Source organism: Erinaceus europaeus, chromosome 19, assembly GCF_950295315.1.
Source record: "Erinaceus europaeus chromosome 19, mEriEur2.1, whole genome shotgun sequence".
Taxonomy (NCBI): Eukaryota; Metazoa; Chordata; class Mammalia; order Eulipotyphla; family Erinaceidae; genus Erinaceus; species Erinaceus europaeus.
The window spans coordinates 826,539-839,672 of NC_080180.1; positions in this window are offsets into that span (position 1 = coordinate 826,539).

The following is a 13,134-nucleotide window of genomic DNA, read 5'->3' on the forward strand; positions in this document are numbered from 1 at the left end:
GACATCTCCCCTCCCACCCTACTCCCCTCCCCCCATCTGTGTCCAGAAAGGAAGAAAAAACCCTGTTTGGACTGGCCCCCTCCCACCGTCACTTTTCTCCCCCTTTGAACAGAGGAGAGTCAGTTACATAAACACGACATCTCACGCTGCCGCCGAGACCGACCGCAGGGCTCCCGACAATGGACAATGGAGCTACTGTGGAGAGGGTCCCTGGCCACACCCCGAGGCCCGGCCCCCAGCCAGACTGAGCCAGGGACCAGTCTTTGAAGGCAGCCAGGAGGAAGCCCAGAACCTTCTGGCGAGACCTCCTGGTGTGCTCGCTCAGAGGCTCCCGCCTGGCCCGCCCACTGCTGCGTCCCCCTCTGTCCCTGCGGTTCTGGCTATCTGAGCCGCTGCCCCGTGTCTGTCTTTCCTGAAGTGTCAGTGACTGTCAGTGTGATTCTGTGCCCGTGGCTGTGTGGGTGGGTGGTGGCGTGTGTGTCTGTGTGTCCCTGTGTGTGCGTGTCTGTCTCCTGCTTGCTTTCTTTCCATAGGCACACCCTGGGGTTTGCTGCCTTTTGGTCTAACTAGAAAGTCAGGCCTCACTAGTTCAGACCAGTGGAGAAGAGTCCAGAGGGGAGCATCTGACCTCACAGAAGCCATATCGCCCCAGGCTTCTTGTTTGCACACGCTCACCCCACAGCGTCCTGTGGGCCTGCCCCTCACACCCACCAGGCCTCATGGGTCAGAGACCACTGGCCCCTTGGGGTGGGAAAGCAGCTTTCTGGGTGGGCCTGGTGCTGGCATGGGAGCTGCTCTCCTGAGCTCAGTCAGCTTAGCTGGACTCTCCAAGGACGAGCCAGAAGTGGATTCCCAGAGCTTGTCGGTCATGGCGCACACTCGGGGCACAAGACAGAGCGGAGAAGTGGGCAGATGGAGGACTGGATCATGGAAGGGGGGTGTATAAACGGGTGGATGGATGGATGGATGGATGGATGGATGGATGGATGGATGGATGCAAGAGTGGACAGATGGGTGGATGGATAGATGTGTGATGGATGATGCATGCATGGATGGATAGATGGATGGATGATGAATAAGAGGATGATGGATGGGAAGATGGATGGATGGATGGATGGTTGGATGGATGGATGGATGGATGGATGGATGGATGGATGGAAGACTGGACAGATTGATGGATAGCTAGCTGGCTGGATGAGTGGATGTATGGATGGATGGATGGATGAATGAGTGGATAGATGGATGTCAGTGAGTGGATGGATGGATGGATGGATGGATGGATGGATGGATGGATGGTTGAGTGGATGGATGGATGGATGGAGTGTCAGGGATATGATGGTGGGGGAAAGCCTGGCAGGGAAGGTGTGCAGGAGCCTCCTTGTGGTTTCCTCAACATGCAGGAGAACATGAGGGACCCGGGTCCGAGAGGACAGAGTCCAGAGCACCTCACAGCTGCAGCTGTGGCCCAGCTGGTGAGGACTTTTACTGCCACGGTCACTCCTGCTTCTGGTTCTGGCAAGAAAGGGGGCCTTGCCCCTCCCACCCCTCATCCTCCTCGTCTGTCTGGGTGGCGGGTAGGGGCGGCTCCCTGACCCAGCTGCTCCTTGTTACCTCCCTGTTAGTAAATGTCTGTCTGTCTGCTTTCCCCTGAGCAGGGCTAGGTCTCCCAACTGTCTTCTTTGTCCTCCCGTCTGGCCCACCTCTCTGGCCTGTGTTGCTTCCACTTCCCTTGAAACTGGGGGTGAAAAGGAGCAGAAGTCTTGTCTAGGCCCAAGTTCCCTGGCCGTGGGGCAGAGGCAAGGTCCCCACACCCCCAGGTCAGGGTGGGAACTTGGAGGCGGGAGCGGGCTCTGCACCTGGGTCTGATTAGCCCCCTTCCTGAGGCTTCTGGGTTTGCACTTTCTGGGGGGGGGTGATCTTTATCAGGCCAGGACTTCCCAGCCTCCCACCAGGGGCCCCCAGCCAGAACCCCACTGTAGATCCTGTTACCTCCTGAATTCTATTAGCTGTGGCTAAGGGACCAGGAGCGGGGAGCAGGGAAGTGGGGGGGGGGGCTTGTCCATGGCTTTGGTGCCAGGCTGGCGCCTGCCTAACTCCTGCCTCCAGCCGCCGCCCCTGTCTCCAGCCAGCTACGGGGGGGTGGCGGGTTGGGGGCTGCTGAACCACAACAGCAGGAGACAGGCATGGCAAGGGCAGAGACGGGCAGAGGGGCACCGAGCACTGGTCTGGTCATGCATTTACCTCTGACTGCCTCCACTTTACAGGTGGGGAAACTGAGGCAGAGCCATGTAGCTTTCTGGACTCCACAGCAGTCAGTGACTGTGTCCCCAGGCCTCAGGGAGACACGGCCCCGGGCTGTGTGCCTCGTGCAGAGCCCGTGAGCGAGACCTGAGGGTGAGTCTGGGGTGGCGGGCTGCACTCTGGGTGAGCGCTGTGCCCCTCAGAGTACCCATCTCAGAAGGCAGAGAGCCAGGCCCCGGCTGCCCCCACAGCTCCAGCAGGGGACTCGGGGTCCCCACCCACCTCCCTCCTCTACACACAGGGTGGCACTGCCCACCCCCACCTCAGGGTGTCTTTGGGCCAAGAGGACATGTGTGTGGGCAGACGGTGTGTCAGAAGGTGGGTGCTGGGACCTGGTGCTGCCCTGTGCTCTGTGGGATATGGGGGTGGTGGGTGCTGGGACCTGGTGCTACCCTATGATGCTGAGCGGTATGTAGGGGCATCCTTCTCCCCACTTATCTGTCTGGGGAAGGGGCACTCACTCCTCTGGGGCCCTGCCTGAAGCCTCTCATGGGCGAGGGGAGACCAGGTGGTCTGCTTAGTGCATTGGCTGAAAGTGAGAGGAACCTGTCCCTGGAGGGCCACTTGGGCCCTGGGCCTGAGCCCCCCAGACTGTAGCTTTCTTGAGTGGCAGTGAGGGCAGTGAGCCCTCTGTTCTGGCGCCTTCTCCCCACCTGGAGAGAGCTGGCCTGCCACTGGGCTGAGCTGTGAAGTCCAGGTAACAGACTGTGCACTCCTTTGGCTCTGAGCTCACTCCCTCCCCAGTTCTGGGAGGAGGAGTGTGTACTTAACCCTCAGGAGTCTCTCCCGGGATCAATTACCAAGATTCACACCAGATCTCTGCTTCCTGGAGCATAAGGAGGCTTTAAGGCTTTCACTTTTGCTCCAAGCCAAGTAAGGGCTGGGCCAGGCTTGTGGGGGAGCAGCCCAGGGTCCCCCGTGAACAGGGGCCCAGGAGAGGCAGGGCCAGTGTCCTCTCTGTCCTCCCTGCAGGTGCTGAGGCTGGAGCCCGCCAGGTGCCCCCCTCCCCCTTAGGTGGGATCCATCCTCCCTCACCTCCCCACCCGCTGGGTCTTGTTGTAATCCAAGCCAGCCGCTCACAGAAGAAAGGAGAAGAAAGGTTCCATGCAGGGGTGACGGAGAAAAGGGGCTTTTATCTCCCCCCCACCTCCACCCCTGCTGTCACAACTGTGAGCCATTAACCCAGGCTCTGTGGCTGCGGGCTCAGAAGCTCCAGCCGGGTCCTGCCGCCCTCACAGTGCCTCCCTCCCTCCCACATCAGGGAGTCGAATCCATTAATTGAGCAGCAAAGCTGTGGGCTGGCAGTGTGGGGCCCAGGCCTTCCATCCAGCCTCATGGGGACCCAGCAATTAGCTGCCTTTGTCCTGGGCCTCAGCCAGGCCCCCCAGCAGCAAGCTGCCCCCCCAAGCTGTCAGGTGTCCTCCTGGCCCAGACAAAGCAGCCTCTTCCCAGGTGTCCCCCCCAGGAACTTCCCCCGGGAAGCAAGGACCCCAGTCTGGAAACAGAACAAGTCTTTCTATGGCTAGATTTCTGCCCCACCCAGTGGGGACCTGTGGGGGGCAGAGAAAGAGGGGACCAAGTGGTGACACACCTGGTTTAGCACAGAGTCCTATGCACAGGAACCCAGGTGTTGTGCCTGAAGCTGCTCTTCTGGGACCCAGCCCTGCCTGCGTGCTGGGGGTATGGGGAGGGGGTGCTGGGACCCGGCCCTGCCTGCGTGCTGGGGGTATGGGGAGGGGGTGCTGGGACCCGGCCCTGCCCTGCATGCTGGGGGTATGGGGAGCGGGTGCTGGGACCTGGCCCTGCCCTGCATGCTGGGGGTATGGGGAGGGGGTGCTGGGACCTGGTCCTGCCCTGCGTGCTGAGGGGTATGTGGAGGGGGTGCTGGGACCCGGCCCTGCCCTGCGTGCTGGGGGTATGGGGAGGAGGTGCTGGGACCCGGCCCTGCCCTGCGTGCTGAGGGGTATGTGGAGGGGGTGCTGAGACCCGGCCCTGCCCTGCGTGCTGGGGGGTATGCTGGGGGTATGGGGAGGGGGTGCTGGGACCTGGCCCTGCCCTGCATGCTGGGGGGTATGTGGAGGGGGTGCTGAGACCCGGCCCTGCCCTGCGTGCTGGGGGGTATGGGAGGGGGTGCTGGGACCTGGCCCTGCCCTGCATGCTGGGGGGTATGGGAGGGGGTGCTGAGACCCGGCCCTGCCCTGCGTGCTGGGGGGTATGTGGAGGGGGTGCTGGGACCCGGCCCTGCCCTGCGTGCTGGGGGTATGGGGAGGGGGTGCTGAGACCCGGCCCTGCCCTGCGTGCTGGGGGGTATGTGGAGGGGGTGCTGGGACCCGGCCCTGCCCTGCGTGCTGGGGGTATGGGAGGGGGTGCTGGGACCTGGCCCTGCCCTGCATGCTGGGGGGCATGGGGAGGGAGTGCTGAGACCCGGCCCTGCCCTGTATGCTGGGGTGATGGGGAGGGGGTGCTGGGACCCGGTCCCACCCTGCGTGCTGGGGGGCATGGGGAGGGAGGGGGCACTGGGACCCGGTCCCACCCTGCGTGCTGGGGTGATGGGGAGGGGGTGCTGGGACCCAGTCCCACCCTGCGTGCTGGGGTGATGGGGAGGGGGTGCTGGGACCCAGTCCCACCCTGTGTGCTGGGGGCATGGGGAGGGGGCGCTGGGACCCGGTCCCACCCTGCGTGCTGGGGTGATGGGGAGGGGGCACTGGGACCCGGTCCCACCCTGTGTGCTGGGGGTATGGGGAGGGGGCGCTGGGACGCAGTCCCACCCTGCGTGCTGGGGTGATGGGGAGGGGGCGCTGGGACCCAGTCCCACCCTGCGTGCTGGGGGGCATGGGGAGGGGGTGCTGGGACCCGGTCCCACCCTGCGTGCTGGGGGTATGGGGAGGGGGTGCTGGGACCCAGTCCCACCCTGTGTGCTGGGGGCATGGGGAGGGGGCGCTGGGACCCGGTCCCACCCTGCGTGCTGGGGGTATGGGGAGGGGGTGCTGGGACCTGGCAGACCTGATGGATTCATAGTGCTGGCACTGAGCCCTAAGGACTGTAGGGAAAAACAAAAAAAGGAGAGAGAGAGAGAGGAGGCCAGGGGAAGCTTCCTGAGAAGTGGAGCAGGGCTGCAGGTGTCTCTCCTCAGCCTCTCTCTCTCTCCCTCTGCGCTCTGTCTCTGACCATGTCAAAGAGAAAAAATATAAAAGAAAAATAATAACCACTAGGTAAGGGTGGAGCTGTCGCGAAGGCGCTAAAGCCCAACAGTGACCCTGGAGGTAAAAGGAGACAAAAAAAAAAAAAAACATGCGGGGGGGGGGGGGGGGGGACAGACGTCCCAAGGGAGCGGCTCAGCCTGTCTGCCCTGGGCTCAGAGGACGGGAGGGTGCAGAGGTGGGGCGTGCCACCCCAGGGCCACACAGCCTCAAGGTCCAGGCCTCCCCAGAAATACCCACCTGAAACAGACACACAGAGGCACAAAGGGACACAGAAGGAGGTACAGAGAGAGACACAGAGAGACACAGAGATGCAAAGAGACATGCACATATAGACAGAGAGATAAAGACACACAAGGACACAAAGACAGAGATTCACAGAGACACACAGAGACTCTCAGACACACACACACACACACACACACACACACACACACACACACACACACACGGCTGGGCGTCTGGGTTGGCCTCAGCGGGTCTGCAGAAGCAAGGAGGGCCTGTGCGGCCACCTAGTGGTGCGTCTCCGCCTTGCAGTCCCTGCTCTGCGGGGAGGTGACAGGAGGCAGGCAGAGAACCAGGGTACCGGGAGCCAGAAGCAGCCGCCTCTCCCTCCCCCTGGAGGGGGGGCCACTGCCCGCTGCCCAGGGGTCAGACGTCTGGAAGCAGCCTCTTCCTAGCAGAACCTTTGACCCCGGGGCACGGAGGGGTTGGCCGGGCTGACGCCACCCTGAAGGTCAGGCTTGGGGACCCCAGAGACAGTGGCTTCAACTCCCAGCTGCTCAGTCAAGCTCCTTTCTGGAACTCTCCCCGGGACAGAGAAGCCAGAGGAGAACCATGCTCAGATCGGTGGTGAGCAGGGACCAGGCTAGGACCACAGGCGGGGCTGGGACCCAGCTGTATCTCAAGCACTCTCCCAAGGGGGTTCCTGGGCTTTAGGCTCCAAAGAGGGCACAGTTCTGGGCAGCTGCACCAGTCCCCTCACGTGCTCTGGGCTACTCCCGGGTCCCACAGAGCCCCTCTGGGTCTGCCCTCACCTTACTGTGGGAACCATCTTGACTACCCCCCGCCCCAGCACAGCGGCTCCTGGGACCCCTCCCCCAGCCCAGGAAACCAGACTTTGCTGGTTCCGCCTCAGCACTCAGTGGCTACTAGCGATGTGGCTGTCTTTGTCTCACTTTTCATATTATTACTGATTTAATGATGATTGATGAGACCGGAGGGTCAGAGGGGTACAATTCCATCCAGTTCCCACCACCTGAGTTCCCTGTCCCCGTCCCCTCCATTGGAAGCTTCCCTGTTCTTTATCCCTCTGGGAGCCTGGACCCAGATTCTCTATGGGGAGCAGCAGGTGGGAGGTCTGGCTTCTGTCACTGCTTCTCCGCTGGACATGGGTGTTGGCAGGTGGATCCACACCCCCAGCCTGTGTCTGTCTGTCCCTAGTGGGGCAGGGCTCTGGGGAGGGGAGGCTCCAGGACACACGGGTGAGGGCGTCTGCCCAGGGAGGTCAGGTTGGTGTCATGGTAGCACCTGCAGCTTGGTGGCTGAAAAGCAGTGAGACATAAAGCAGAACAAATTGCTTAATAAACAGGAACCTAAAGGTAAGAAGAGAGGAGATGAGGTTTGGGGGTCTCCGTTTTAGAAAAAGATGGTAGGTCTATTTTAGGTCTATTCTGAGGGGTCCATGACTTTATTAAATTTTACCTGAGCCTGACAGCTAACATGCAGGTGGCATGAAAGTATTGTCTGGGGAGAGGAGATGGTGTCAGAGTTGGAAAAGGGCTAGAAAGCTTGATCAGGGGAGAGAGGAGCTTCCAAATATGGGAAAAGTGTATAAATACCATTAACTGTAAACCCCATTGGTTTGAGCTGGGGCCCGTAGTCAGCACACGAGCCTGTGTAGCCTCTGCATCCCTGCAGGTCCGAGCTCACACTCTGTGGTCTCAGCCGGGAACATTCCAGGCTGCACCAATTTCAGGACCCGTCTTCCTCAGGTGGTAGGTAGAGTGTGTTGTCCAGCCTCCCTTCAGAGAGTGAGGCCATCCCTACCAATGTTGCTCCATATTGAGGGCAGGGTCCTTTAGGGGCCCACAAGAGGGTCCACTATGTGGTTCCTGATGGGGATGACCAGTGGCAGTGGAGAGAGGGATCTGTTAGAGGTCTAGGCCCCTCATGTCTGTGTGGGAATCCCAGGACCCCCTGACTAGGGCCCCGGGTGATGGGGTGGCCCGTTAGTGACTAAAGAGCCATCATTAGAGTCTGCCAGTCTCTTCCCTTATTCAGCGTTTGTCGTCCTTACTTTGTCTGACAAGGTTATTTTTGGAGTGATAAGGGATGTGAAATAGAAAGTAGGTGAGGAGGGTGTCTAGGTCTAAGTAGAAACTATCTGGTTAAGTTACTTCATGGTACTTAATTTAAAAATCTCTTTTTTAGGTCTTTCTACTTACTTGCTACGCTTATTGAGTCACTGCAAACTTCTGTGCACTTTCACGTTAAGGTGTGCATTTTCCCTTAACTTATGTGCACATGTGCTCTGTCTCATGTCCATACCTAGGATGAGGTTTTGTTAGGAAGTGTGCCACCCAAAATGGCATTAAGGAGTCCTGTGAGCTAGGAACGGTCTCACCAGAGTGCCGGAGCTGGAGGGTTGGCATCCAGGCCTGGCGTCTGTCTCTGGACACAGCCCGAAGTGAAACACGTCGAGGCGGCACTGGTTGTATTGATTTGTTTGAGGTCATCAGATGCCATAGCAAATGGTTATGGGTTGAGAGAAGCACGCAGGAAAGTGAGCCCCACCCCAGAGGCTCCAGGACTGGGAGAAATGGGGGAAGGTTCCCACTGCCTTGGAGTTTAAGAAGACAGTAGATAGTTGTTATTGCAACTAAGTTATTTGGGAATTTGGTTTACTTTGAAAACCCCATGTTCAGGCCTTGCTGTAGCAGGCAAAAACCTCACCAGGATCTCTGCTAGTCACATAAAGCCACACCTTACAACGTGAGGCCACCAGTTGCTTCTGTTCTTCCTGGCCTGCGCTTACAGGTGATTTTCTATTTCAGAGACAAAGTCACTGTTAGAAACGTATTAACAGTTTAAGCCCACTGCTGAAATTCAGTCTGATCACCAACTTGACGTCTTAAATGCTGAGACTGAAGGAACATATACTCAGAACTGGGGTCTATGCATCATAAAGTTTGCACCATTCACTTCATTCTCCCCTCATGCTGATCAAATAGTGACTTATAAGACTGTAAGTTAAGTTAATAGGAGTGTATAGTAAACAGCATTCCCAACACCAGAGGTCTGTGTCCCTACCCCCCTCCCCCCCATAGTGAAGCTGAACATCTACCCTCACCCCCCACAGAGGTTTTTTTTACTTTGGTGCAGTACTCCAAACTCAAATTCTGCTTTGAATTTCCCTATCTGTTCTTCTTTCTCAACTTCTTTTTTTATAAAAAATTTTATTATTTTATTTTTGAGAGAGTTGTGCAGAGAGAAACATCAGAGCCCTACTCAGCTCTGGTTTATGGTGCTACGGGGGATTGAACCAAGGACTTCGGAGCCTCAGGCAGGAGAATCTTTTTGCAGAACCATTATGCTGTCTACCCCCACCTTTTCTCAACTTCTGTTTATGAGTGGGATCATCCCATACTCATCTTTCTCTTTCTGACATCTCACGTAGCATAATTCCTTCTAGCTCCATCCAGGATGGGTTGGACACGGCGGGTTCATTATTCTTAACAGCTGAATAGTATTCTGTTGTGTATCTAGACCACCACTTGCTCAGCCACTCATCTGTCACTGGACACCTGGGTTGCTTCCAGGTTTTGGCTATTATGAACTGTGCTGCTATGAACAGAGGTGTACATGACTTTAGTAATTTTTGCTTGAGTTTGATAGCTAACATGCACGTGGACTAAAAGTATTGTCTGGGAAGATGGTGTCAGAGTTGAGAATAGAATCAGAAAGCTGGATCAGGGCAGAGAGTAGCTCCCAAACTTGAAGAAAGTCTGTAAACCCCATGAACTGTTTACTCTCCACCTGACCCAGGGCCCGTCTCTATTCCTGTTTAGCACAGGAGCCTGTGCAACCCTCTGTCCCTGTTAGGACCATTCTAAGTGACAACTCAGCGATGTTATTTTAAACTGTTTTCTCTAGTGTCTCCTGTTGCATTTTGTTTTGGACGGAGTGCGCCTAGCTGTGGTGTGCTGGCCTTACGTCACAGTCCACTGACACACGGTGCCTTGCAGTTAGCTGGCATGATGACTCTGAACGGATTCAGAGAGCCACATGCTTTCAGAAATACCAGTGGCGACTGTGCTGGGCTAGAATGGGAGTTGATTCTGTTCTGGTGGTCGGGGAAGGCTGCCTGGGGGAGGTGACACTATGTCGTGCTCTGTGTAGCCTGGGTCTCTGGTCAGAATCCACCCTGCAGCATGGGTGTGCCGTGTGGACTGTGTCCACCTGTGCTTGTCCTTGGAGCTGCTCGCGGGATGTGGTGAACGCCCGCCAGGTGGCACCTTCTGGCAGAATCAGCGAGAAGCCTTTATCATTCTTCTCCTCCCCTCTCCCCTCCCCTCCTCCTCCCCCTCCGATTTCTCTTAGTGCTGTGACTGAAATCCCATGGTCAGACACTCAGTCCAGTGTCGCTAGGCCGGTGTCGGTGAAGTCTGGCTTATGCTGCATGTGTGCTGAGTGAGCCTGAGCCCTGTGACTGAGCTGCGGTCTGAGGGGCTGGGAGGGACAGGCCTCTGCAGTGAGTCTGGATGACCACTCCTTCCATGCTCAGCTCGGCCTTGAACACAACAGACCCCTGAGCAGGGAACGAAAGGGGACCCAGAAGGAGTCCTGTTCACATTCACAGTCAGTGACGCGTAGTCCTTGTCTGGAAGGTTCCGTGGACATCACTGAGCATGTTCTGGTCTCCACCTCTTTGTTTTTGGAAAGTAGTGGAGTCTCTGGGATCTCTGTCCCTCTGTCACGCCGTATATTATATTACAGTTATTATTCCCACTGTGTTGTAATGATTATGATTTAGGCTAACATGGGAATGTGTTTGTAAAGGGCATCCTTAAAGGGTGAACCATTCCCTCTGGATTTATTCTCATAGCAAAACCGGAGTCAAAAGCATTAAATCAGGGGCTGGGCGGTGGTGCACTGGGTTAAGCGCACATGGTGCAAAGCACAGACCAGCGTAAGGATCCTGGTTCTAGCCCCCGGCTGCCCACCTGCAGGGGGGTCGCTTCACAGGCGGTGAAGCAAGTCTGCAGGTGTCTGTCTTTCTCTCCCCCTCTCTGTCTCCCCCTCCTCTCTCCATTTCTCTCTCTCCTGTCCAGCAACGACAATGGAAAAACGATGGCCTCCAGGAGCAGTGGATTCATAGTGCAGGCACTGAGTCCCAGCGATAACCCTGGAGGCAAAAAAAAGTGGTTAATCTTTTTAAAAACTATTTAATTTATTTATTTCAGTTACAGAGAGAAATTGAGAGGGAAGGAGGAGATAGAGAGGGTGACACCGGCAGCCCTACTTCACCACTGTGAAGCTCCCCATACCTTCTGCAGGTGGAGACTTGGGGGAGGGCTTGAACTTTGGTCCCTGAGCATTCTAACAAAGGCTCTCTGCCAGGCGTGCTGCCCCGGGCTCCTGGAGCTTTCAGCCTTAAGGGCTGGGCGCCCAACATCCTGTCCCAGTGATGGCTGTGCTCTGACGGAGCTCTCTCCTCAGACCTTCCTGACATTTAGCCATCCCCCCCCACCCCGATTTTGCTGTGAATAAACTGTTCTTTTATCTTGCTTTCACTCCTTGTGGTTTTTTTTTAGACTATATCTATTTCCAAGTTATATGGTCCACCTTCTATTTTAGTGTATATTTATGTCTTACTCGCCCGTGATTGGCTTCTCACGTTTTGTTACTCACTGGGTCAAACCCACAGGTAGTAGAAACTGGCGCTGATGGTAGCTCTCTCCAATCTAGTGCTCGTCTGTGAGAAAGCATGCACACTCCTCACATGTCTCTGGTTCTGTTGTTCTTAGTTTGCTGTCTTTGGCAGGGATTCACCACTCCAGGCTGACTCCCTCCCTCTCCCCTAGAGAGGGTGGAGGAGGTAGCACATACCAGATCTGCCCTGGTGTGGTAGGGGCTGGACTTGAACCTGGGCCCCAGGGCCACAGTGAGTGACCACCCCAGCCACCTGTTTCATGCTGGTTCTGAAAGACAGGAGAGTTACCAGGACACCCTTTTTTTTTTAACTTTTTTTAAAAAAAATATCTTTATTTATTGGGTAGAAACAGCCAGAAATCGAGAGGAAAGGAGATAGACACCTGCAGCCCTGCTTCACCACTTGAAAAGCTTTCCCCCTGCAGGTGGGGGCCAGGGACTCGAACCCGGGTCCTTTCGCAATGTAGCATGTCGCTCAACCAGGTGCGCCACCACCTGGCCCCCAGGACACCCTTCTGTCACCCACAGAGCTCCCCTGTGCTGCTTAGGGTCCTGGGGCTCAAACCCAGGGCCCAGATCATGGTAAGGCCTGCGTGCTGGCCTGTGAGCTACCACTCAGCTCTTGGTGCGAGCTGGAACGCATGGACTTCTGAACTTCAGACAAAGCGCAGGTGTCCGCAGAGGGCCCGCTCATCCAACGCGGGTCTGTGGCGCTGACACCTGGTCACCAGGAGGCAGGTCTGGGACACCTGCCAGGGCCACCCACACACACCCGGTGGGGAGAGAGGGGAGCCCGCCTCCGCCCTGAGGTCCCAGTGGGGGCTGGTGTCAGGAGCCAAAGCAGAGCCGCCCTGCCCTTCGTGTCTGCAGCGAGAACTCCCCAGAGCTGTGACCCTCCAGGTGGGCTGCCCAGGTGTCACCGCCAGGTGTGGGCGTGGCCTCCCAGCGGGACCAGCGCGCGGGTCCCTTCCTGGGCTGCGGCCCGCGGGGTGCACGGAGCCCTCGCCTGGTGAGCCAGGAGCTGGGGGGAGCACCCCAGGACCGGTGGAGCCCCCAGCCCGCCCCCGGAGCTTCGGAGGTCCCCACCTTCGCTCCCGGAAGAAGAGGGGTCTTCCCAGAGTCCGCAGGGGACACTGAGGGGGCAGCAAAGAGACGGGAGCCCGGGGGCCGGAGTGTCCCGGAGTGACCCCGAGTCCAGCGGCTGGGGTGTCCAGGGTAGGGGGCGCCGGGGCCTGGGCTGCGGTCCCCGGGTGGGGGAGGGGCTGGGGGCTTGGTCCCTAGTGCAGGCGGCTGGGGACAGCCCCCGGCGGAGGCGGGTCTGGGTGCTGGCTACTTGGGGGTCCTCCCGCAGGAGCAGAGCTGAAGCTGCAGACTGGAGGGGGCCCTGGGTGGGGGCGGGGCTGCGAGCTGGGTCCTCCCGGGGCGGGACACCCCCCAAGCGTGGGCGGGGCTTGTGCTCCGGGGAGTGGCTTTGTCGGCTGGGGCGTGGTCTGGGCGGGGCCAGGGCTGCGAGGTGGGCAGGGTCCGGGTGGGCGTGGTCTGGGCGGGGCCAGAGCTCCGCGGAGGGGAGTGGTCTGGGCGGGTCCAGCTCTCTGAGGTGGGCAGGGCTTTGGGCGGGGCGTGGTCGGGGCGGGGCCAGAGCTCAGCGGATGGGACGTGGTCTGGGCGGGGCCAGGGCTCCGGGTGGGGCGTGGTCGGG